Consider the following 24,105-nt stretch of genomic DNA (forward strand, 5'->3'; position numbering starts at 1 on the left):
CTGTGTAACGCAGACTACCATGTTAATGTTAGTCTTGAGTAGGGTCTGGTTGGAGAAGCAACACATCATGTTAATGCTCTGTTGTTTGTGTAAATAAATAGTATGTGCTTCATTCCATATTGGTCTCTGCACCTGCCATATATTGTAATCGACTCACCTGCCAACAGATAAGCATGCAACCGGTTCACGAGCAAAGCAACCCATAGTCAAAACATAACAACTGGCAACGAGGCAAAACACCACCAGTCGACGACACCAAGGAAAACCGCAAAAACTCAACTGTACTGAAGTAGCCGTGCCTGCAGGCTGATTGGAAGTACATTACAATTGTAAACCCTGACCGTAGTCGTCAAAGCCGTTGCCTTCCAATATGCCACAATTTGGCCACATCAAACCATTTGATCAGACCACTGATGGCTGGTCACATTATATTGAACGCCTCACGTCTTTCTTTTTGGCCAATGACATATCGGGGGAGGAGCAGAGGCGGGCGATCCTCTTGTCAACATGTGGCAGTAAAACGTACGGACTAATTCATAGTCTATCGGCACCCAATGCCCCAGATTCTTAGAGTTTTGATGAGCTGGTGAATCTAGTGAAAGGCCATTTCCAACCGAAACTCTTGGTAACAATGCAGCGTTTTAAATTCAATTCAAGGTGTCGCGCCCCTGGAAAGACAAGTCACTTGCTATGTAGCAGCCTTAAAACAATTGGCAGAGTACTGTGAGTTCGGGACATCAATTAATGACATGTTAAGAGAACGATTAGTGTGTGGGATTAATGAAGACGCCATTCAAAAAAGGTTGCTGCCTGAGACAAATTTGGATTTCAGCAAAGCCCTGGAGTTGGCACTTGCAATGGAAAGCGCGGTCAGGGACTCAGAAGAAATCAAGGGAGCACAAAATGGCGCCGCTCTTCATGTCGGGAGGGAGGGCCAGAAATGGTGCGTAAGCGCAGGCTGGCAAAAAGCAATGGCTTAACAGATAAAAACCACATTCATAATAACAGGATTGGAACCAGACAGCCTACAAACGAACGACAATTTAAAAGAATGAGTGCTTCTACTGTCATCGCAATGGACACATTATGCGATATTGTAAAGAAAGATTGAAGACAAAGTTCAAACAAAAAGGCAGAAGTCATGAAATTTATGTAATAGAGGAACCAGAAGAAACAGTCAGATGTTTATTCCCTGCACAAATGGGTAAAACAGAGCCAATCTACGTGACAGTAGAAGTCAACAGAAAACCCCTTCGAACGGAGGTGTTTACAGGCGCATCCACTTCAGTCATAGGAGGACACACGTTTAAGTATCTGAACAGAGGAGGCCACTCACTAAAGCTGGAAAACTCAGATGCCAGACTAAAGACTTGTACTGGCGAAAACATACAAGTGGAAGGTATATGCAAGGTTCCAGTACAATATGGAGGCCAGTCCACTAACCTACCCCTGATAGTGATAGCAGGGGACGGTCCAACTCTACTTGGTCAGAACTGGCTTAAGGAAATAAAATTGGAGTGAACTGAGATTTTCCAACTCAGAATGAAAAACCTACAGGAATTATTACAGAAATATGGCCCTGTATTCAGGGAAGAGCTCGGGAGGATTCAGGGTCTGCAAGCCAAAATCGACATCAATCCCAGAGCTACCCCCAGATATTTGAAGGCAAGGCCAGTCCCCTATGCATTACGAGAAGAGGTAGATATTGAATTATTGGAAAGGTTGGGAGTCTTACAACCTGTACAATTTTCCGAATGGGCAGCGCCCATAGTTCCAGTACTAAAGCCTGACCAGACTGTGCGAATATGCAGGGACTACAAGTTGACTGCTAACAAAGTAGCCAGACTTGATAGGCACCCTACACCAAAAATTGATGAATTGTACTCCAAGCTAGCAGGGGGAACTGCATATACGAAACTCGACGCCACGCTAACCAGCAAGTCGAGCTAGACAAGGCCTCTCGGGATTTTGTGACTATCAACACACATAGGGCGTTATACCAGTATACCAGGTTACCCTTCGGAGTCTCATTGGCTTCCGCCATTTTCCAACGGACTATGGAAAATTTGCTCCAAGGTCTATCCCGTCTGGTGCTTTATCTCGATAATGTCCTAGTAGCAAGACTAACTTGGAAGAGGTATTGAAGCATTTCTCACAAGCCGGAGTATGCTTTAAAAAGGAAAAATGTATCTTCCAAGCAAAAGAAGTGCTTTACCTGGGTCATAGGTTTGACTGTAGAAGACAAGATGAGAGCTATTCGTGAGGCGCCAGCCCCGAAAAATGCCACAGAGCTCAAGTCCTTCTTGGGAATGGTTAACTACTATGGTCATTTTCTCCCAAATTTGTCAACAGTATTGGCTCCGTTTTATGGGTTACTTAAAAAAACCCACAGGTCAATTTGGCAAGCCCCACAATAACAGCTTTTATGGCAGTAAAGCAGTTACTACGCTCATCGGCCCTGTTGGTACATTTCGACCCAAAGAAAGAATGATGTTAACATGTGATCCATCCCCTTACGAAGTAGGGGCAGTACTCTCCCACCGGATGACAGATGGCTCCGAAAGGCCCCTTGGCTACGTTTCAAGAACATGCAGTGAGGCAGAACGAAGATACTCACAAATAGAAAAAGAAGGCTTACCCATTGTTTTTGGCATTAAGAAATTCGACCAATACATCCAAAGTCACCACTTCACCATAGCATCTAACCACAAGCCACTACTAGGCTTGTTGGGGAAAGATAAGGCAATAACCCCAATTGCCTCGGCATGCATCCAAAGGTGGGCACTGATTCTAGCTGCTTATGAATATACATTTATCCACCGGCCGGGAAGCCAGATTGCCAATGCTGATGTGCTGAGCCGATTACCACTGAAGGGCAGCAATGTGAACGCCCCCATCCCTCAGGAACTTGTCTTGTTATTGAATTTTCCGGATTCATCACCAGTGAATGCCAAACAGATCAGAGAATGGACCAACTGTGATCCAAATTTGGCTCACATCAAAGAACAAGTCTTGCAGTGATGGTCTAAAGAGCCAAAGTTGGACGAAATGAAGCCCTATATTAACAGGAGATACGAGCTCACCTGCCAGGATGGCATCTTACTGTGTGAAGCGAGAGTTATTGTGCCTCCCAGAGGAAGACAACCATTATTGATAGAATTGTGTAGCGCTCACCCCAGCATTTCCAGAATGAAAATGTTGGTGCGCAGTTACTTATGGTGGCCAGGGATGGACACTGAGATCGAAAACATGGTCAAGAGCTGCATGCAGTGCCAACAGGTGTAGAAATTGCCTCCTTCTGCTCCACTGCATCCTTAAGAATGGCCAGGAAGGCCATGGGTCCACCTCCACATTGACTACATGGGACCTTTTTTGGGCACAATGTTCCTTTTACTTATCACTCCCACTCCAAACAGATGGATGTGTACGGGGTGCGATCGCCCACATCTGCCGCCACCATAGGCGGATTTCATCAGGATTTTTACGATACAGTTTACCAGGGGTAATAGTGTCTGACAATGGAACGGTATTCACTAGCAGGGAGTTCCAAAGATTTACAACTCTCAACGGCATAACACATGTCAAGACCTCGCCATACCACCCTGCATCCAATGGGTTGGTCGAGAGGACAGTCCAGACCTTCGAGGCCAGAATAAAAAAACTAGAGGGGGGTCTCTATAGCAACAAAGTTTTCACGCTTCCCGCTCAGCTACAGAACCACGCCACATATGACCACTGGTATTGACCCTGCTAGGTTATTAATGAAGAGATGTCTTAAAACACAGTTAAGCCTCATAAGGCCATATTTAGGGGAGAGGGCAGCGAGAAGTCAGGGGGCCGAGAAAAATGAACACGGTTACCATAGTCGTGAAAAAAACTTCACTGTAGGGGAAAGCTGTTTTCATGAAGAACTTTGGAGATGGGCCCAAATGGCTATCAAGTGAAGTCAGTGCAGCGACAGGATCCCTGTCCTACCATATGTCGGTTGAAGGTCAGATAATCAGGAGACATATAGATCACCTCAGGAAACGGGAAACAGATCCACAAGAAAAGGCGCACCAAACATTCCCATTGACGTCTACACCACAGGTAGAAGGAACTCCTCTTGCTTTGGAAGTACCTGCAGAATCCATTGAGCCTGAGAGAGTTGAAGAGGCAAACTTGCATGTTCCTACTGGGGAGCCTAGTGGACAGATAACTCTTGAGAGGGAGGCCTCAGATAAACCATCCGAAGTCGTAGAACAACGACGGTCGACACGTTGGAGAAAGCCACCTGAGAGACTAAATTTGTAAATAGTTCATTTTTGTAAACAGTTAATATATTGCAAAATGTACTTTCAAGTAAAGGGGGAGGGATGTGGTAATCTGAGGGGTGATACGCCTTTAAGAGACAGTGAAGTTTAAGTGAATAGATCGACCATGTGACTGTAAGGCCCAATAGCTGTGTAGCGTGGGCAACTGTGTTACTGTTAGTCTAGAGTAAGGTCTGGCTGGAAAAACACACATCATGTTAATGCTCTGTTGTTTGTGTAAATAAATAGCATATGCTTCATTTCAGATTGGTCTCTACATCTGCTGTATATTTTAATCGACTCCTCTGTCGACAGATAAGCATGCAACTGGTTCACGAGTAAAGCCACCCACAGTCAAAACATAACACAAACACACCCAGCTGCCAAGTAGAGATGCTCTCACACAGGCCTGGCTTCTCCGAGAGGCAGTTTGAATTGTGAGGTTGAGGTTCCCGAGGGAGGTTTCAGGGCCCCGGGTCAATGGGAAATTCCATCCGAATAGCAACAGTTCAGAGAGGAGTGCTCCACACACCTAAGCTGCCTCAACATCGCAAGTGCAGTTGTGGCCACGCATCACCTGTTTGAAGCTCTGAATGATTTTGGTCGCAAGCTGATGATCCACGAACGCACATCGCCTGAGGACATCAAGCCCACTCCTCCGCCATCTAGCACGTCCCTGACTCTGGTCAACTTGGTAGCCCAAGCCCTCTCTTCCACCAGCCATATGAACCTGTACTGGTGGAGGTGCAGATACTCCAGCAGCAGTTCTCTGATGGTAGCAACTACACTCCAGCCCCTACAATGCACACCAGTCATGGAAGGACTCAAGCATATTACTTTTCCAGGAACACCTGGACACAGGCATAACCATGTAAGAGGGGCAGACAGTCAGGTTGAATGACCCCCTCCACTGCCTGCTGCCTGGACTTGCTAATGGCCATCTTGGCCAGACCCAGGGCCAGGCCCATGAGGAGGTTCTCCGAACTGCCCGTACCCCTCCACACCTGGTAGCCAACAATCAGGACCATGGGGCTGAAGTGCAAGCAAAACTTGAAGAGCAGCCCCTGCAAAGAATGAAAGAGAGGCTGCAATCTCACACAACCTACATATATATGAAACACGGACTCATCAAGGCCACAGAAATTATATGCAGTCCGGAGGGTCTGTGTACTGCCTTAATCTCCTATAACACAGAAATGCTGCATGCAACACCCTCCATGCCAAATCCTCAATGGGAAAAAGGAGGACTGCCATATACAGAACCCACTACCAGGGGTCACTGTCACCTCTGGACAGGAGGATGGAATGCCATAGTGTATCTGGATGGCTGATAAGGGCAAGGAAATTCAGTGTGTGCAGCAGCCCATACAAGAAACCACTCTGCGCAGTAGAATGGCATGAAGGGCATTTCTGCGAGAGGGCTCAAATTTTGGGGCTGTCTTTCCAAAGGAAATTTCGGGGCCCGGGGCCTCAGGGAAATTCCATCCAAATGGGGGTCAATTCAGACAGGAGTGCTCTGCAAGCTTGAGCCACCTCAACACCATAAGTGCAGTGGTGGCTGAGTACCACGTTTTTGAGGCTCTTAGCTATGAGCTGGACATCCAGTGATACACAATGCGCAAATTCTACTGGTGACATCCAGCTTGCTCCTCTGCTGTCCAGCACATCCCTAACTCTGGTCACCTGAGCAGCAGCTCTAGTAGGATAGCCACTACTCCTGATAGGAGAGTGTTCTGGCGGGATGCAACCATGCTCCAGAATCTGAACTGCTCCTGCTATAAGACAGGCAACTCCCAAAAGGAGGCAAATCTCTGGTTATACTCTATTGGTTAATCAATTAAACAAATGAACAAATCAATCCCTTAAAGGGGTACTTTCAGGTTATTGTAACACTCCTTTGAGTATCAAAAAAACAAATGAACTAATTGGTCCCTTAAAGGGGCATTGTAACAAAAACCAAATGTTTAAAGGAAACTTATCAAATTTAAATTAAAATACCATTTTGGGGACTGATGATGCACTCCAGCCCCTCCGATGCCCACCAGTTGTGGAAGGCCTCAAGCATACCTCTGGACACCACATGCTCCCTCTCCAGGATACCCAGGCACGGGCGTAACTAGGGAAGAGAGGTAGGCAGTCAGGTCGAATGACCCCACTGAACAGCCCACTCCCTGGACATGTTTGTGGCCAAGCCCAAGAGCAGGCTAATGAGGAGGTCCTCCAATGTTCCCGCATCCCTCCATACCAAGAGGACAAAGATCAGGGGTGTGGAACTGAGATGCAGCCAAACTTTGAGGAGCAGCCCCCTAAGATAGTGGAATAGGGGCTGCAACCTCACACATTCAACATAAATATGGAACATGGACTCAGGCCACAGAAATTACAGGTGGCCCGGGAGCCCGTTAGCTGACTTAACTGAATGTTGCACAAGCTGTTGCATGCAACACCCTCCATGTCCAATCCTTGATGAAACAGGGGAGCATTCCCATGTAGGGAGCCTCCCACTGGGGGTGCCTGCCCCCTCCTGATGGCAGAAATCACTCTTTATACTCTGTTCAGGAAATCAAATAAACAAATAAACCAATTAACTAAAGAATCACCCCTTAAAGGGGCACTGTAAAAAAAACTTTAATGGAAACTTACAAAATTAAATTAAAATATTATTTCTGGGGCTGATAATGCACTCCAGCCCCTGCAGTGCAGAAGGCCTCAAGTGTGCCAGTGGACACCATGTGCTCCCTCTCCTGGGCATGGATGTAACCACAGAAGGGGGCAGGCAATCAGTCAAATGACCTCCTCAAATGCCCACTGCCTGGACCTGTTTACGGCCACCTTGGCCAGACACAGGAGCAGCTAAGAGAAGATCCTCCACCCTGCCCACTTCCCTCCACAGCAGATAGTCAAAGATCAGGAGCATGGGGCTGAAGTGCAAGCAGAACTTGAGGAACAACCCCCCCTTATGTCGTGAAAGAGGGGCTGCAACCTCACATATTCCTGCATTTATGTGGAACACAGACTCCTCAAGGCCTCAAAAATGACAGGAGGCCTGGGAGTCCATGATCTGCTTAACCTTTTATTGCATGGGACTGCTGTGTACAACACCCTTCCTGTCAAACCCCCAATGGAGAAAGGGAGGACTCCCACGTAGAGAGCTTCCCACTGGGGCACCCGCTTCCTCTGGATGACAGAAGTCTCCTTATATTCTTCTGAGTATACTAATTGGACAAATAAACTAATAAATAAATTAACTAGTTGATAGCCACTTAAAGTGCACCAAACAAAAATCAAGAACAAAGAAAACATCAAATAAGATTAAAATATTGTTTCCATGGCTGATGATGCATCCCAGCCCCTGTGGTGCCCACTGTTCGTGGATGGCAGAAGTCTCTCGTTATATTCTTTTGAGTAAAATGAAATAAACATATAAACTCATTAACTAATGAACCCCCCCTTAAAGGTGCACTGTAACAAAAAATACTTTAAAGGAAACTTATCAAAATTAAGTTAAAATATTGTTTTTGGCAGGAGATCATGCATTCCAGCGCAAAACCCATTGGGTGCAGAAGGCCTCAAGACTGGTGGTTGCCATATGCTCCCTCTCCAAGGACATCCAGGCTTGGACGTAACCCGGAAGAGAGATGAACAGTCAGGTATAATGGCCTCCCCCAGGGCCCACTATCTGTTAATGGACATCATGGCCAGGCCCAGGAGCAGACCCTGGGGTGGAGGCAGATGAGGAGGTCCTCCAATCTGTCTACAACCCACCACTACTGGGTGCCCAAAGATCAGGAGCGTGGGGCTGAAGTGCAACAGTGCAACCAAAGGTTGAGGACCCGCACCCATTTCCCCCACCACCCCTCCCCCCACAACCAAGATAGTACAACACAGGCCATAACCTTACACAGCCTATGTAATTATGGTACACAGACTCCTCAAGGTCGCAAAAATTGCAGGTGGCTTGGGAGTCCATGAACCGACTTAATATAGCATTTGTTACAATCAAGTTAGGGACCAGTAACTTTTTATTTAAAGTAGACAAAGTTTGAAATCCCAGTTATCCACGAGAAGAATAAAGCCACAAGGTTCCATGGTTTTAAATAAACAAAATAAACGGTGTCAGCTGTGGCTCAGTTCATAGCACCCTCGCCTTTGAATCAGAGGGTTGTGGGTTCATGTCCCACTCCCAGAAAACCAAGAACTGTGATTGTACTCGACAGAATTGCAATCTGTGACTGTTGATAACTCGAAAGAGTACAAAGTCAGAAAAGCAAAACAATTTACAACACCTATCTTATATACTAACATTCAGAATTAACAAGGTAAATATGAATTAACAGGCAAACTGCGGTCAAACACAGCACACCGCACATTAAATGGGATGAGTCCAAAATAAATCCCACAGATTTCTCAGCAACCCACCCAGATGTCAGTGACCACTGTGAGTCACAAAATCTTGTTAAAACAATGGATTTCAACTCTTCTCTTTTAAAGATCTAGCCTCTGAATTCCCTCAAAAGCCATTCTAACTCAGACTGCCTCAACGACTTCTCACCTCCCAATTTTTTTATTCATTCACGAAATGTGGGCATCACTGGCTAGGCCAGCATTTATTACCCATCCCTAATTGCCCTTGAGAACATGGTGGTGAGCTGCCTTCTTGAACCACTACAGTTCCAATTGAAACCAAAGGTTCAATCTCTCCCCCCGAGACTGTATTCCATGGGTTTCACTAAGCTACAATCCTGCTTCCAATTACCAGCACAATTCCAGCTCTTTCGCAGACCACTAGCTTCACTAAGCTGGCACTGCCCCTGGGTTTCTCCAAACTCCAGTCTCCTGACTGCACTGAGCAATAAATGGCTCTCAGGGCTTCTTCTGAGCCCTAATCCTCTCCAACATGGAAACAGCAACCTTCCTCCACCTTCTCAGCTCCTCAGGGCTCCCCTGAGCCCTAACTGCCTGGGGCCTGCTAATAGAAGCACCTTTTCAGTATTCAACCACTTCCCCTGCTGCAGAATACTTGCTCTTCCAACAAATACACAGATTAAAAAAGAACAGAAAACCTTCTTAAGCTCTGCCCATCTCCATGACAACATAGCTTTTCAAGGTTCATTGAATGCTATTAAACTAATTTTAGCTCTATCTACCAAAACAAAACATCTCTCTAGGCTGTACTTCTTGGAAAGCAGTGTAGACATCATGTCTCCAAGACACCAGCGAAGGAAGCCCACCTGCAGTTTTATGGCTGTTACCTTACTAGTGGTTAACCCCTTAACACAACATGGCCCACCTTTTTTTTTTAAGTGAAATAGACTCCAAGCTGCTTTGGTTGCATTTATCCCATTTTCTACAGCTAAACTTTAATTTTCCCAGAACTGAAAATTGCCTCTAAAATATTAACATGAACCATGAACTAGATATTCATCACAGGTTGCATGGGACAGCTACATGCAACACACTCCAAGTAAATTAAGATAGTAAAAAGGAGAACTCCCACATAGAAAGCTTCCCACCTGGGACCTTCCACCTCTTCAGACGGCAGAAGTTTCTCTTTATATGTGTTTATGATGCTTAATCAATCAATGCCCTCCACCTGCATATCCTTAACTTTAATAATATAATTAACATACCATTAACAGATTATCCTGTTTTCCTTTAAATCAAACATCTTTATAACACACAAACAATATTACAAAATAAATCAAAGAAAGGAGAAAGAAAAAATGATTTTCCATATCCTGTACACAACATCATAATATAAGAGATCCCTCTTCTAGGACTTCAATACTCTCTTTATGCAAAGATTTAGTGTTGTAAAGCAATTCAACAATTGATGACTTGTGTCAAATCATTTTAGCTTGGAGATTTCTTTTCTTTTTAACATCTCTTCTATATTACCTTTTTTCAGTCACGCTGTTTGTCCAATGTATGTTATCCTACAGCATTCAGTGAGCAAGCTATACTTAGAACACCCTTTGTATAAGGTTTCCCTTAAAATATTTCACAAGTAAAATCACATATCCACTACTTCTACTAGAGCCAGTGTTTCTGCAGTTAAAGTACTTTTAACCACCCTTTTTATTTTCTTAGCTTCCCAGGCCAAGGGACAACATTTTCCATTTAACTCACCAAGAATATAAAACCAGCTGTATTTGAATATCTATCTGGAAGGCTGGCCTAAGAAGCATCACTAAAAATGACTAATTTCATGTCCTTCAGGTCACCCAAGCTGGAAACTCAAGTAAGCATTTCTCTGTATTTAATTTCTTTTTTATTTTCCCATAAAACATGCACAACTGTAGGGTGTTTCATCATAGTACTTAGCTCCAATGCATCAAAACTGGCATCTGGTCTTGTCTGCGTGCATAGCCAATTTAACTGTCCCATTATACTTCTTAACTGCTATGTTTCTTCTTTAGATGCAAGATTATTTTTCTGTGACAATCTAACATGATTTATCGGAATACAAGTAACACATTCTAGATAAGATTGTTGATTCAAGGTTACTCCCGACTTATTCTGCTTAATGTCTAAACCTTTCTAAATGCTCCGAAGCCTTAAATTCCCCTTTAATCTTATTTATAACAACTTGCTCAAATTCCACAGAACTGCCCCAGAGAAAATTAACAACATACATCATAAAGATGCCTGCGAGTTTCCCTTTGTGATACCAGTAGAACTTTGCTAGACATTCTTTCAATTGAGTATAGCCTAATTTCAGCAAGCCAGACCTAACCAAGAAATACCATACCCACAATGCATCATTCAATCCATAAACACATATGTTTAATTTCCACAGCTTCCTTTCTACCTTGTTGCCTCTTTAGGCGGTTTCAAAAACATTTCTCTGAAATATTTCACACTGCAAGAATATAGCTCTTATATCGATCAGCCTACATTCCCATGAATATGTGGACACCAGAGCCAAGAAATTTTTCAGGATTACTTTTCAAACCATGGGGGAGTTCACTCTAACATCTTGATCTCCAAGTCTTTCTAGGCTCGCTTTAGCCTTATATGTCCCATCTCAGAGGACTTTTTCTGTACATATCCATCTACGTGATAAAGGTTGGCTATCCCCTATCTGGCACTTCAAAGCAGACAACAAATTCCTTCCAACTATCCAACTCTTTTTGTTTGCCTCTCTTATTAATTTATCTTCTAATTTGTTGGCAGCCACAAAAACGTCCCAATCATAAGGCCTTTTAGCTCTAGTAGTGTTCCTAGATTGTTCTGTAGTCCTTGTTCTATTACATAATCTAGTCAAGCTATGGCCTCTACCTGTCCTCGTGTCTCTTTCTGGATGACTGCTACAAGATTACTCCCTCCCACGATCAGAGGCTCTATCACCTGAATATGATTGTTTCCTGGCACATGCATCACTCCCAGATCCCCTATGAGAACTGTGTTTTCTTGCTTTCAACTATTTCAACCCATTTTGCCAGTCTTAACGTCATAATTTTTGCCCATCATCTTGGACATTTGGCTCAGGTTTGAATTTACCAGTTGCTTTCCCTGCCCTCCCTACAATAGTCGCAGCCCTCCATTCACTGGACCCACTCTAGGCTGTTGTTCTTAGGCTATGATAACCCTTTTCCGTGCATCAGTATCATCCTACCTATCACCATCTGGCCCTTATCTATTGTATTTTGTCCCCATAATTGTCAAAACATATCAGTATGAGTATGCTTCATTGCCTCTGTTAATTGCTCAGGTTCTGAAAGTTGTAATCATTCCAATTAACTAAGATGAATGGACCATAATACATTGACCACCATGTTGGAAGACCACTGTCTTCTGGGATATCGCACCCTTTCACCTTACCGAGGCCTTTCCATTCCTTATGGCCCACTCTTTTATGGTATACCAAATCCTGAGGATTAAAATCTATCTCGGACGGTTTTATGTAATACTGTATTTACTCCAGATTCTCCCTGAGATTTCTGCCTTGATGAATGCCCTTCTCCCTGCATGTAAAGCATTCAAGTGTGCAGAAAAAAATTGAACTAATTGTAGCCCCTTCTAGGGCTGGGGGACTGGCATACAGCACAAATGGTATTTTGGGATTCCTCTCATAGACCAATTGATAAGGACTATAGCCCACAACCATTTGAAGTGAATTATTTGCATGGACTTCCCATGCCAGGGCAGTCGTTTAACCTGCAGTTGGTTGGTTGGCTAAGATCTTATGGAGCATCTCATCGATCACCATATGATTTCTTTCACAGAGTCATTGCTGAAAGGACTTCCAATTGCAAAGTGCATGACTACAATATTCATATCTTCGCAGGACTCTAAACTATTCAAAATCTATCAAAGTCAGGCCATGCCTTATCGGCATCTAAGAGAAATTTTCGTAAATTTCATCTATGAAGTTTACTATAAGACCCAAACCTTCATTGGTATCCAACTGACTAGCATCTTTTCTTTTATTCATTCACAGGATGTGGGTTTCACTGGCTGGGGCAGCATTTATTGCCCATCCCTAGTTGCCTTTGAGAAGGTGGTGGTGAGCTGCCTTCTTAAACCACTGCAGTCCACGTGGTGTAGTTACACACACAGTACTGTTAGGGAGGGAGTTCCTGGATTTTGAATCAACGACAGTGAAGAAATGGTGATATATTTCCAAGTCAGGATGGTGAGTGACTTGGAGGGGAAGTTCTAGGTGGTGGTATTCCCATCTATCTGCTGCCCTTGTCCTTCTAGATGGTAATAGTCGAGGGTTTGGAAGGTGCTGTCTGAGGAACCTTGGTGAATTCCTGCAGTGCATCTTGTAGATGGTACACACTGCTGCTACTATGCGTCGGTGGTGGAGGGAGTGAATGTTTGTGGTTGTAATGCCAATCAAGCAGACTGCTTTGACCTGGACGTTGTCCAGCTTTGTCAGTGTTTTGGGAACTGCACTCATCCAGGCAAGTGGAGAGTATTCCATCACACCCCTGACTTGTGCCTTGTAGATGGTGGACAAGCTTTGGGGAGTCAGGAGGTGAGTTACTCGTCGCAGGATTCCTAGCCTCTGACCTGCTCTTGTAGCCACAGTATTTACATGGCTAGTCCAGTTCAGTTTCTGGTCAATGGTAACCCCCAGGATGTTGATAGAGGGAGATTCAGTGATGGTAATGCCATTGGACATCAAGGAGCAATGGTTGGATTCTGTCTTGTTGAAGATGGCCATTGCCTGACACTTGTGTGACACGAATGTAACTTGCCACTTGTCAGCCCAAGCCTGGATATTGTCCAGGTCTTGCTGCATTTGGACATGGACTGCTTCAATATCTGACGAGTCATGAATGGTGCTGAACATTGTGCAATCATCAGCGAACATCCCCACTTCTGACCTTATGATGGAAGGAAAGTCATTGATGAAACAGCTGAAGATGACTGGGCTTAGGACACTACCCTGAGGAACTCCTGCAGTGATGTCCTGGAACTGAGATGACTGACCTCCAACAACCACAACCATCTTCCTTTGTACTCGGTATGAATTCAACCATTGGAGAGTTTTACCCCTGATTCCCATTGACTCCAGTTTTGCTAGGGCTCCTTGATGCCACACTCGGTCAAATGTGGCCTTGATGTCACGTCACCTCAGGAGTTCAGATCTTTTGTCCATGTTTGAACCAAGGCTGTAATGAGGTCAGGAGCCGAGCGGCCCTGGTGGAACCCAAATGGGCATCAGTGAGCAGGTTATTGCTAAGCAAGTGCTGCTTGATAGCACTGTTAATGACCCCTTCCATTACTTTACTGATGTAGAGTAGACTGATGGGGCAATAACTGGCCAGGTTTGATTTGTCCTGCTTTTTGTGTACAGGACACACCTGGGCAATTTTCCACATAGCCAGGTAGGTGCCAGTGTTGTAGCTGTACTGGAACAGCTTGGCTAGAGGCACGGCAAGTTCTTGAACACAAGTCTTCAGTACTATTGCTGGAATATTGTCAGGGCCCATAGCCTTCAGCCATTTCTTGATATCACGTAGAGTGAATTGAATTGGCTAAAGATTGGCAACTGTCATGCTGGGGACCTCCAGAGGAGGCCAAGATGGATCATCCACTCTGCGCTTCTGGCTGAAGATTGCTGCGAATGCTTCAGCCTTATCTTTTGCACTGCTGTGCTGGGCTCTTCCATCATAGAGGATGGGGATATTTGTGGAGCCACCTCCTCCAGTGAGCTGTTTAATTGTCCACCACCATTCACGACTGGATGTGGCAGGGCTACAGAGCTTAGGTCTGATCCGTTGGTTATGGGATCGCTTAGCTCTCTCTATCACTTGTACTTGTGTTGTTTGGCATGCAAGTAGTCCTATGTTATAGCTTCACCAGGTTGACACCTCATTTTTAGGTATGCCTGAAGCTGCTCCTGACATGCCCTCCTGCACTCTTCATTGAACCAGGGTTGATCCCCTGGCTTGATGATAATGGTAGAGTGGGGAATATGCCAGGCCATGAGGCTACTGATTGTGTTCGAATACAATTCTGCTGCTGCTGATGGCCCACAGCACCTCATGGATGCATAGTCTTGAGTTGCTAGATCTGTTCAAAATCTATCCCATACAGCACGGTGGTAGTGCCTCACAACATGATGTGAAGGCGGCACTTCGTCTCCACAATGACTGTGTGGTGGTCACTCCTGCCGATACTGCCATGGACAGATGCATCTGTGGCAGGCAGGGGTTGGTGAGGATGAGGTCGAGTATGTTTTTCCTTCTTGTTGGTTCCCTCACCACCTGCCGCAGATCCAGTCTAGCAGCTATGTCCTTTAGGATTCGGCCAGTAGTGGTGCTGCTGAGCCACTCTTGATGATGGACATTGAAGTCCCCCACCAAGAGTACATTCTGTGCCCTTGCCACCTTCAGTGCTTCCACCAAGTGATGTTCGACATGGAGGAGCACTGATTCATCAGCTGAGGGAGGGCGGTACGTGCTAATCAGCAGGAGGTTTCCTTGCCCATGTTTGACCTGATGCCATGGGACTTCATGGGGTCCAGAGTCGATGTTGAGGACTCCTAGGGCAACTCCCTCTCAACTGTATACCACTGTGTCACCACCTCTGCAGGGATGGTGGAGTCTGGGACATTATCTGTAAGGCATCCGTGAGGATGATTATGTCAGGCTGTTCCTTGTCTCGTCTGTGAGACAGCTCTCCCAATTTTGGCACTAGCCCCCAGATGTTAGTAAGGAGGGCTTTGCAGGGTTGACAGGGCTGCAACTGCCTTTGTCGTTTCCGGTGCCTAGGTTGATGCCGTCCAGTTCCATTCCTTTTTCGAGGCATAACAACTGAGTGGCTTGCTAGGCCATTTCAGAGGGCATTTAAGAGTCAATCACATTGCTGTGGGTCTGGAGTCACAGATAAGAATGACGATGGAAGGACATTAGTGAACCAGATGGGTTTTTACAACAATTGACAATGGTTTCATCATTGGACTTTTAATTGCAGATTTTTAATTGAATTCAAATTCCACCATCTGCCATGGCAGGATTCGAACCTGGGTCCCCAGAGCATTACCCTGGGCCTCTAGATATTGTCCAGCGACATTACCAACATGCCATCCCCGCCCCCATTTACTGGTCATAAAGTTCAGATTCAGACAACATCATTGGCTAATCATACCCCGACAATTTACACTTGCTTTCAGCAATTCTTCACAAAAGTAACTCAGGTTACAATCTTCTGCCTGAAAAAATTCTTAGTTTCCAATCTTCATCTGTAGACAGTCACCCCGTGCTATCATGTTAATTCATTCCAAAACCAGCTGGTGAAGTAGGAAACTAGATGCTAATATTTTACCTAATACTAGGTTTATTTACAGAATGCAACATTACAAATGTCTGCTTCATCGATAACCAATTCCCAGTGTCCCAGAAGTCTCTCTTTATACTCTTTTCAGCATCAATTAACTAATAAACAAAATTAACTACTTAACCACACCTTAAAGTGAAAACCTTCACTCCCAGAGCGGGAATCAAACCTGGGCCGCAGTGGTGAGAGCGCCGAATTCTAACCACTAGAGCCACCAAGTTTCTCTTTATATATGGCCATGATACTTAATCAATGCCCTCCACCTGTATAAACTTTAACCTTATTAATGGAATAAACATATCATTAACAATGTAGGGATCCCTGCTGTCAAGTGTTGGATAAGTAAATAATAGGGATTGGTTATAATCCCTTCCATGTTGAAAAGCCTGTTGATAACCAATTTCTAGATTCACTCTGGCACACTTGTGTGATGCAGTGCAGCTCTGCCAGTGTTTAAAGAGCCCTGCCAAGCATGAATTGGTGCTACCACTAAGGGAGAAGAAAAAAGCTGGAGAATGAAGAACCAGCAGTAATATAATTCAGGAGCACACTTCTAATCATTTTAAAAGAAGAAAACATTATCCTCATCAGTATTTTGACATTAAATTGTTGCCACTGATTAACAAAATATTTTTTTTTTAAATTTGAAATAATTTTATTTTCTTTAAACAGCTTTCTAGAAGGTACATAAAAACAGTACGTGAAAGGAATTCACAGGCTCTCAACATGTTCTGTAAACAGCAGTGACAAATAGTCACACAGTTCAAGAAACAAATGACAAAAAAAAACTTGACAAATTTGTAATTCGAGACAAACTATTCCTGCTCAGTATCAACCCAAGAAGCTGAACTCAGCCCAGACTGCCTAAAGAACATCTAGGCAAGATGATCAAATTTTGCTTACGCAAAAGACAATGAAAATCTGCACCTTTTACAGGCCATAGCTATAGGTATTACATAGCATTTATACTAAGGACTACCCTCTCCCAATAGAGCTACAATAAAAAGTGGGAAACAGTAAAGTGTTCCTTGATGCGACTACTCCTCCTCAGACAATGACTGATCAATGGAGTACGCCAAGAACAGGACATCAGGCCGAGCTGGAACCGAGGGATGGCCTGGTCTCACAATCTCAAAGCCCATGAAGCTGAATGTCCTCAGAAGCAAGGCTCTATCCTCTCTCTTTTTGTAGAAGCAGACAAATACATATTCCACCTTCATTTTCTCCTCAGCAAATTCTAACAGCGCTGTTAACCCTTCTTTGCTTCCTTCTGCCAAAGCGCCATTAGGAATTTCCACAAAGAGATTCTTACTGGAGAAAACTGCATCCCATTTGGAGACCTTTGAGTCTGTTAACTTGTACTGAAAATGGACAATATGCTGCTTTCCATTTGCCAGTAGCTCTTGCGTTACAGTTAGCTTCTCATCTGTGTGTAAGAGAGCTGTAAGAGTGTGATCCCTTCCATTCCCTCGCCCACCCGGGATCTTCACTGATGGGTGAGGGGCATCAGGAGCACCACAGAGGCCCTGGACTGAGGTGCCTGAAGTACTGTTGCTGAGATGTACCACTCAAGGAAGGAATACTACTTTCCTGGGTATTTATCATGGCGGAAGCTGGGCTCTTGTCTCTTTCTTTTCTGAAGTAGTGGCTGTTGAGTATCCATTCGACGGAGCTTCTCACCATCCGGCCGCAGACGAAGCCCGTTCACTGGGTTATGCTGCCAGTGGCTGCCCGTCCATCCACTTGGCACCCTCCGCCTTCCAGACCACCTTCCCTTCTATCCTTATTTTTTAATTGCTGTCTGAGGTGCTCAATTGGTGTTGGTGACGGAATACTTGTTTCCCAACTAGAGAGTTGTGGTTAGAAACCTAGACCTGCCCATTACTTAAGTGTATTATGATCCTAGACCACCCCCAAATTTTTGGTAATATCTGGTTAGGGACAAATATCTTTTTGTTTAAAACAGACAAAGCTTGAGATTCAAGACACTTGCCAATAGAATAAAGTCACAAGATTCCACGGATTTTGAACAGACAAAAATAAACTTTACTATACAAGGTCAGAAAGATAAAACAATTTACAATATCTGTCTTATACTCCAACATAACGGTAAAAATGAGGTATATGTGAATTGACAAGCAAACTGTGGTCAAACACACTACACTGTATAATAAATGGCAAATGCAAACAAGACAGAGTCCATGGATTTCTCAACAACCCACCCTACATTAGTAAGTACTGTGGGTCAAACAGTATTGCTGAAACTCTGTCTCTCTCTCTCAAGGGATTCCAGTCTTTACCTTCAAAGATCTAACCTGGGAATTCTCTCCTAAAGTTGCTCCAACTCAGACACATCAACGATAGCCTAAATCACAGGTTTCAATCTTGTCTCCCAAGATTCCGTTCCCCTGGATTCTGAATCTGCACTAAAGAATGAACTCACAAGCACAGCATGAGCTCTTCAGCCGTGCCGAGCAGAACACTACTGTTCCAAAGGGATAACTTCGCCCCAACGGCCCACAGCATATCAACAGTCACCAACATTGTGGTGCCTTATTAGATCCTCAGGGCTTCCCATGAACCCTCTTCAATTACTAGGGCTTCTCCAGAGTCCTCTTCGATTATCAGGGCTTCCCCAGCCCTCTTCACAAGTTTGCTAACCACAGCCCTTTTCCTGCTTGGAGCCTTTTTCTTTATTCCTCTCTTTTTAACTTAACTGGGTCCTCTTCCTGGCCCTGTCTGGAACTCTTCTTTTGGGACTCTCCCTATCCCCTCGCCCTTTGGGATCTCTCCCTGTCCCCTCTCGTTTTGGGACCTCTCCTTGTCTCCTGCCTGGAACACTCGTCTTCAATGGCGCTCTGCTCCTGGTAACATGACCTGGGTTTATATGCCATTTTTCTTCATGTACAAGCACGCTGGGCCGGTCCTCAGCCAAAAGAACTTTAAAAATGCAGAACTGAACATCTGCAGCCCGCTCCCAGTATGTGCATGGGTGGAGACTCCAAGGTCTATCGGGATTTGGATTTCTGACCTCTGCTCTCAACGAGAAGGTAAGTTGACTTTCATAACAAATAGTTACATTATTTTCAGCTGATCTAGCAAGTGATGCAATACAATTGTGCAAATAAAATCTTCAAACCCTAAGTCATTTTTATTATTGTCACTGGCTGGAAAATTGTATGCTTTTTGTACTAAGAGTGACATTTGCCAAAATAGAATGTACATTTCTGCATACTCTTTCCTCAAAGAAAAGAAAATCAATTATATTGAAATCACATTGACTGGAAAGGGATGGACAGAGCAATATAATTTGAATTCTCCCCAGCATCATATGCAGCACCCTGGAGTTCACAAATGTAAAAGTAAACTCTTATTTCAAATCTGTCATACATACTGTATTCTATTAGTGCTGGCACTTTAGGAAAGAAGAAAATGTTCAATTCTTGACAACTGTCAACCCTCACCTTGATCAAAAAAGAAATAGTAAATGTATAGTTATTTCCAGTAAAAGTTGTTTATATAAAGTAATTCACTCATGCAGAACAAATGTTAGAAGTGATTACTACTATACTTGTCACCAAAGTAAGGAATGTTTCTGGGAAGCTAATGGTTTCCATTTAATTTGGAACTGTTTGCAGTATTTTTCTGGAACATTTAGCACCCAGTCATCCTCACTTGCTGTTGCTTCGAGCAATAAGTGAACAATACTTAGTATATAGAACACAGAGAAGCATCTACTGCTGAACAAAAGTACAAAAAATTTTAGACAAATGGGAACATGTACCTAATGTACAATTCAAGTCTGGAAATCACTCTTATTAAATATAAATTGTTTAGTTTGTAACATTTATCTTCTCAGTTAACAAAGAAGACAAATGTAAACGGATTATTGGCTTTGTTTTGGTGTAAGTTTTAGAGCAAATAAATAAAGGACATAAGGCACATATAATTAAAATGTTTAAAGGTAACTGCTTTATGGAGGTACCAAAATTAATTATTCATAACCTAACTAGTCCATTGGAATTTGATTCCTTAGATAACCATAGAAAATGTTGGAAAAGAACGGGAAGATGCAATAAATTTATATAAAACTGAAGCAATCTAATTACATTTGGAGCCAGAAACAATTATTGCAGAGTCAAACTTCTGGTGCAAAAGCTTACATTGGCCTACATGTAATGAATAAGGTTGGGAAAAGATTAAATCAACCTTTTCCGAAAAAGAAAACTGAGCAATATGATTTCTCTGCTGTATATGATTTGGGAGTACATGGCTAGATAAGTAGTGATGAACTTCATGAAATAGCCTATCCACAGCTTACTATCCTCCATATCTGGACTGGTGAATTTTATCAAATTTATTTGAAACTGATATAACAAACCTAAATTCAGATTAACCAATACATACCTTGTTTCTTTCATTTAAAGCTGCAGGGAAAATAAATTTGGATAAGAGTATTGAAGTAATGCCATAAACCATGAGAGAGCAGTGCAAAACCAACCAGAAGTCTGGCCTTCTCCCCAAAAAATAGCCAGTGCTCTCGTATGTAATAAAACTCTTGTTTAGTATTAAATTAAAGTTCGAATAGTTTAAAAATAGGCTGAAATTATTAACAAGATTTACAGAACATTATCAGAAACACCTACGTACTGTAGTGATGACTTGAAAATGTCAAATGATGTAGCACCTATGAGATTAATAAAATAACTATAACTATTTTTGAAACAATCTGGGCTCTAGCCTCACATCATCCTTCTCAAATATCATTTTCTTGTTTCTTCTACCCAAGTTCACCTTTTAATGGCTCAATTCTTCTTTTTGCTCACACTCTTTTTTTAATATCCCAACCTTTTTACTTTTCTTCTCTATTGGGCATATTTAGGTAGGCTTATGTTTATTTAAATTTATTTCAGGCTTCACACTACCTCATTTTGTTTAATGCATTTGTATTTAACTTTATTTCATTTTAACTCTCAAGCCTTTTCCTGTCTGTTTCTTTTCTGGGCCTTCCAATGCTTCCAAACTTAGGTCACCCTCATCAGACCTCTTGATGCTCTTGCCTTCTTGCTTCACTCATTATCAATACTCACCCACTCTGTCATTTTACTGCCAGCAAGGTTCAAATCAGGTCTTTGGCCTCCTGGTCTGCCACTCCCAAGCATGCCCTTCATTTTTGCCAGTTGCCAGTGTGCACAGTCAAGTATTTATTTATGAAAGTTTTTGAAACTTGCCTGTGTGATCTGCAATACTTCAAAGCGCATACCAGCTGCTTTGTCTGGACTCTTAACCTTCAGGTCAGCACACTGCAGTGAGTAATCTTTTCTGGGCCTGCAGATTTCAGGAAGCCTTCCCTTAGCCTGGGAATGGCAGCTGAACTGTCCACTGGAGGCAGCTCTCTGAGGAGGAAGGGAGGGCTAGAAGGGGGAGGAGGTCAGGAGTGCCTTCAGGGGAGCCACCTTTGGGAGGACAGGCACAGGCACAAGGGGCGCAGGGCCAAGGGGTAGTGCAAGGCGGAAGGGGCCGCAGAAGACGCCACTATCCTGCTGCCAGGGTTTACAGGCGTCAAAGCAGCTACCTCAATATGTCTGAGGTGCAGTGCTGAAGGATGCTCCGTCTCTCAAGGGAGACAGTCAACTATATCTGTCAGATGATAGGGCCTGAGGTCTCTGCTAACTATGTGGATGGACATCCCATGCCAGTGGCTCTGAAGGTCACAGCTGCCCTCAACTTCTATGCCTTTGGCTCCTTCCAGGGGTCGGTGGGTGATCTTTGTGGTGTCTCCCAATCAGCTTGTGTCAAGCAGGTTACAGACACTCTGTTCAGGCGTGCATTGACCTTCATCCACTACCGTTGGGACCAGGCAGGCCAGACACAGCGAGCCAGAGGCTTCACGGCCATTGCTGGCTTCCCCAGCGTCCAGGGTACAATAGACTGCGCACGTGGTCATCAAGGCGCCAGCAGGTGAGCCCGGTGCCTTCATCAACAGGAAGGGCTTCCACTCCATGAACGTGCAGATAGTGCGTGATCACAGGATGCTGATTCTACAAGTCTGGGCAAGGTACCCAGGCAGCTCCCACGACGCCTACATCCTCAGACACTCCCATGTGCCAGGGCTCTTCAGTGCTCCAGCCCAGCTTGATGGATGGCTGCTGGGTGATAAGGGCTATCCCCTCAGAAGGTGGCTCATGACGCCTCTCCACCATCCAAGAACAGAAGTTAAGCAGCGGTACAATAGGTGCCACGCCGCCACAAGGGCTGTGGTGGACAGAACCATCGGTCTTCTCAAGATGCACATCCGATGCCTGGGCTGCTCAGGGGTTGCACTCCAGTATCCCCCAGATTGTGTGTCGGTGATAGTGGTTGCATTCTGTGCTCTCCACAATCTTGCGCTGGAGAGGGGGGACCCAGTGGATGATGAAGACTTCGACGCAGTGGCTGTGGCTGCACACGATGAGTCCAGCAGTGAGTCCGAGAATGAGCATGCACAGGGAAATGCTGAGGGGGTAGACGCTGACCCGGGACTACTCCAGGGAGGCAGGGACACCCGAGAGGCTTTAATCCAATGAACCTTCAGCTAGCACACCACAGATGGTCCACCAGGACAAGCCTGGGCTGTAGGCTCAATACTCGACACCCAAGTGCAAAATCTGCCAGGTTAGGAACAGTCACTAGGGGCCTTGTTAATAAAGTTGAATGTCCAACAAAGCACTCATTACAGTTTTGGAAGTCATACACATGCAGAAGAAAAGCGACACATTAGCCATGGTGACATATCTGAATTTATTATGTCAAGCAAACCAACTTATTCCAAAAAAAGAGCAGGGTGTCACAAAACAAAGCAAGTCATAAGGAGCTCATCTCGAGCCAACACAAAAGCACCAGTGCGAAACCCATGGTGTGCCTAAGGTGCCTTATGCTTTCGTTTCCAGGTGCTACATCTTGGTGCTGCCCCATCGCTCAGACTGGCATCTGAGCCAGCCTGCTGACTCTGCTGTCCTGTTGGCCTCAATGACCTTGGCAGTCGTCCTCTGGCCCGTGGAGCCTGTGCTGGCCCCGCCTGGGAGGGAGCTGCCAGTTCCACAGCTGGCATCTCCCCAGTTGTCGCACCCTCACCGGATGCTACGTTCACTGGGAGATGGGCGGAGGAAGGGCTGCCACCCTCATCCAGAGCGCCCTGAGAGATGCACGCAGAGATGACAGGCAGCTGCTATGCCAACGTGAGGTCACTTCGGACCTCCCTGCTCACCATGGATGGATGGGCGCCAAGTTGGGAAAGTTGATGCTCAAACCATCTCCCACACTGGCACTTAACAGCTGAGGTCAATGCCGATGTGAGGGCTTGCTGGTCAGAGCGCATCCCCAGGAAGCCCTGACAGGTTTCCTGGAGTAGCCTCTCCACGAGAGTTGCCACTCTCTCCATGGAGGACGCATGGCACTCGGACATGTGGCTCATTGCTTCGGCAATCGGCTGCATAGATTCCTCCACCACGGAGACCAACCCAATCTAGCCTCATGTATCTCCCCCAGATGCTCCTGCGCACCAGGCTGCATTTCCTGCACCTGCCGCGATGGTCGACTCCGGAGGCACATCATCAGGCACCGACTGAGCACGTGCCTGGTCCCCTGTAGTCCTCCAACTGCTGGCGCCATGGGCATTCTCTGTCTCTGCCAGCTCCTCCAGTGGCTGTGAAGTGCTGGATCGGGTCCACCCCTGCCCGCGCCCGCTCCCACTCTACCCCCCCACCAAACAGAAAATTCAGCCCAAGAATTAGATACTTGGTGTTATTTGACAAACTAGTTAGAACATAAGGTAAAGCACAAATAGTTCCTTTTGTACAACAAAATTCAAATGGAAAATCCAATTTTTCAAGATGATTATTTAATTAAAAACTAATCTGTAGGGGAACATACAGAGAGAACTAAGATCATTAGTGAAGCCTCATTAAAAATGATGTCACCATCATGAAATCCTGTTCTCAAAAATGGTACCATATTCTGCATTATGTATCAGTCTATG

At 44.7% G+C, this 24,105-nt stretch overlaps 1 protein-coding gene and 1 pseudogene across 3 annotated transcripts in view; both read right to left on the reverse strand.

Moving 5' to 3' along the window:
* Positions 1 to 24,105, reverse strand: part of lekr1 (Leucine-, glutamate- and lysine-rich protein 1) — a 284,281-nt gene that overhangs the window by 193,546 nt on the left and 66,630 nt on the right. The gene's annotated exons all lie outside the window — the stretch shown is intronic.
* LOC144693777 (ornithine decarboxylase antizyme 2 pseudogene) lies at positions 16,719 to 17,844 on the reverse strand (annotated as a pseudogene). Its single transcript, XR_013579594.1, has one exon. The product of XR_013579594.1 is annotated as an ornithine decarboxylase antizyme 2 pseudogene (transcript).

The sequence above is a fragment of the Cetorhinus maximus genome, chromosome 19 (assembly GCF_964194155.1).
Source record: "Cetorhinus maximus chromosome 19, sCetMax3.hap1.1, whole genome shotgun sequence".
Classification (NCBI taxonomy): domain Eukaryota; kingdom Metazoa; phylum Chordata; class Chondrichthyes; order Lamniformes; family Cetorhinidae; genus Cetorhinus; species Cetorhinus maximus.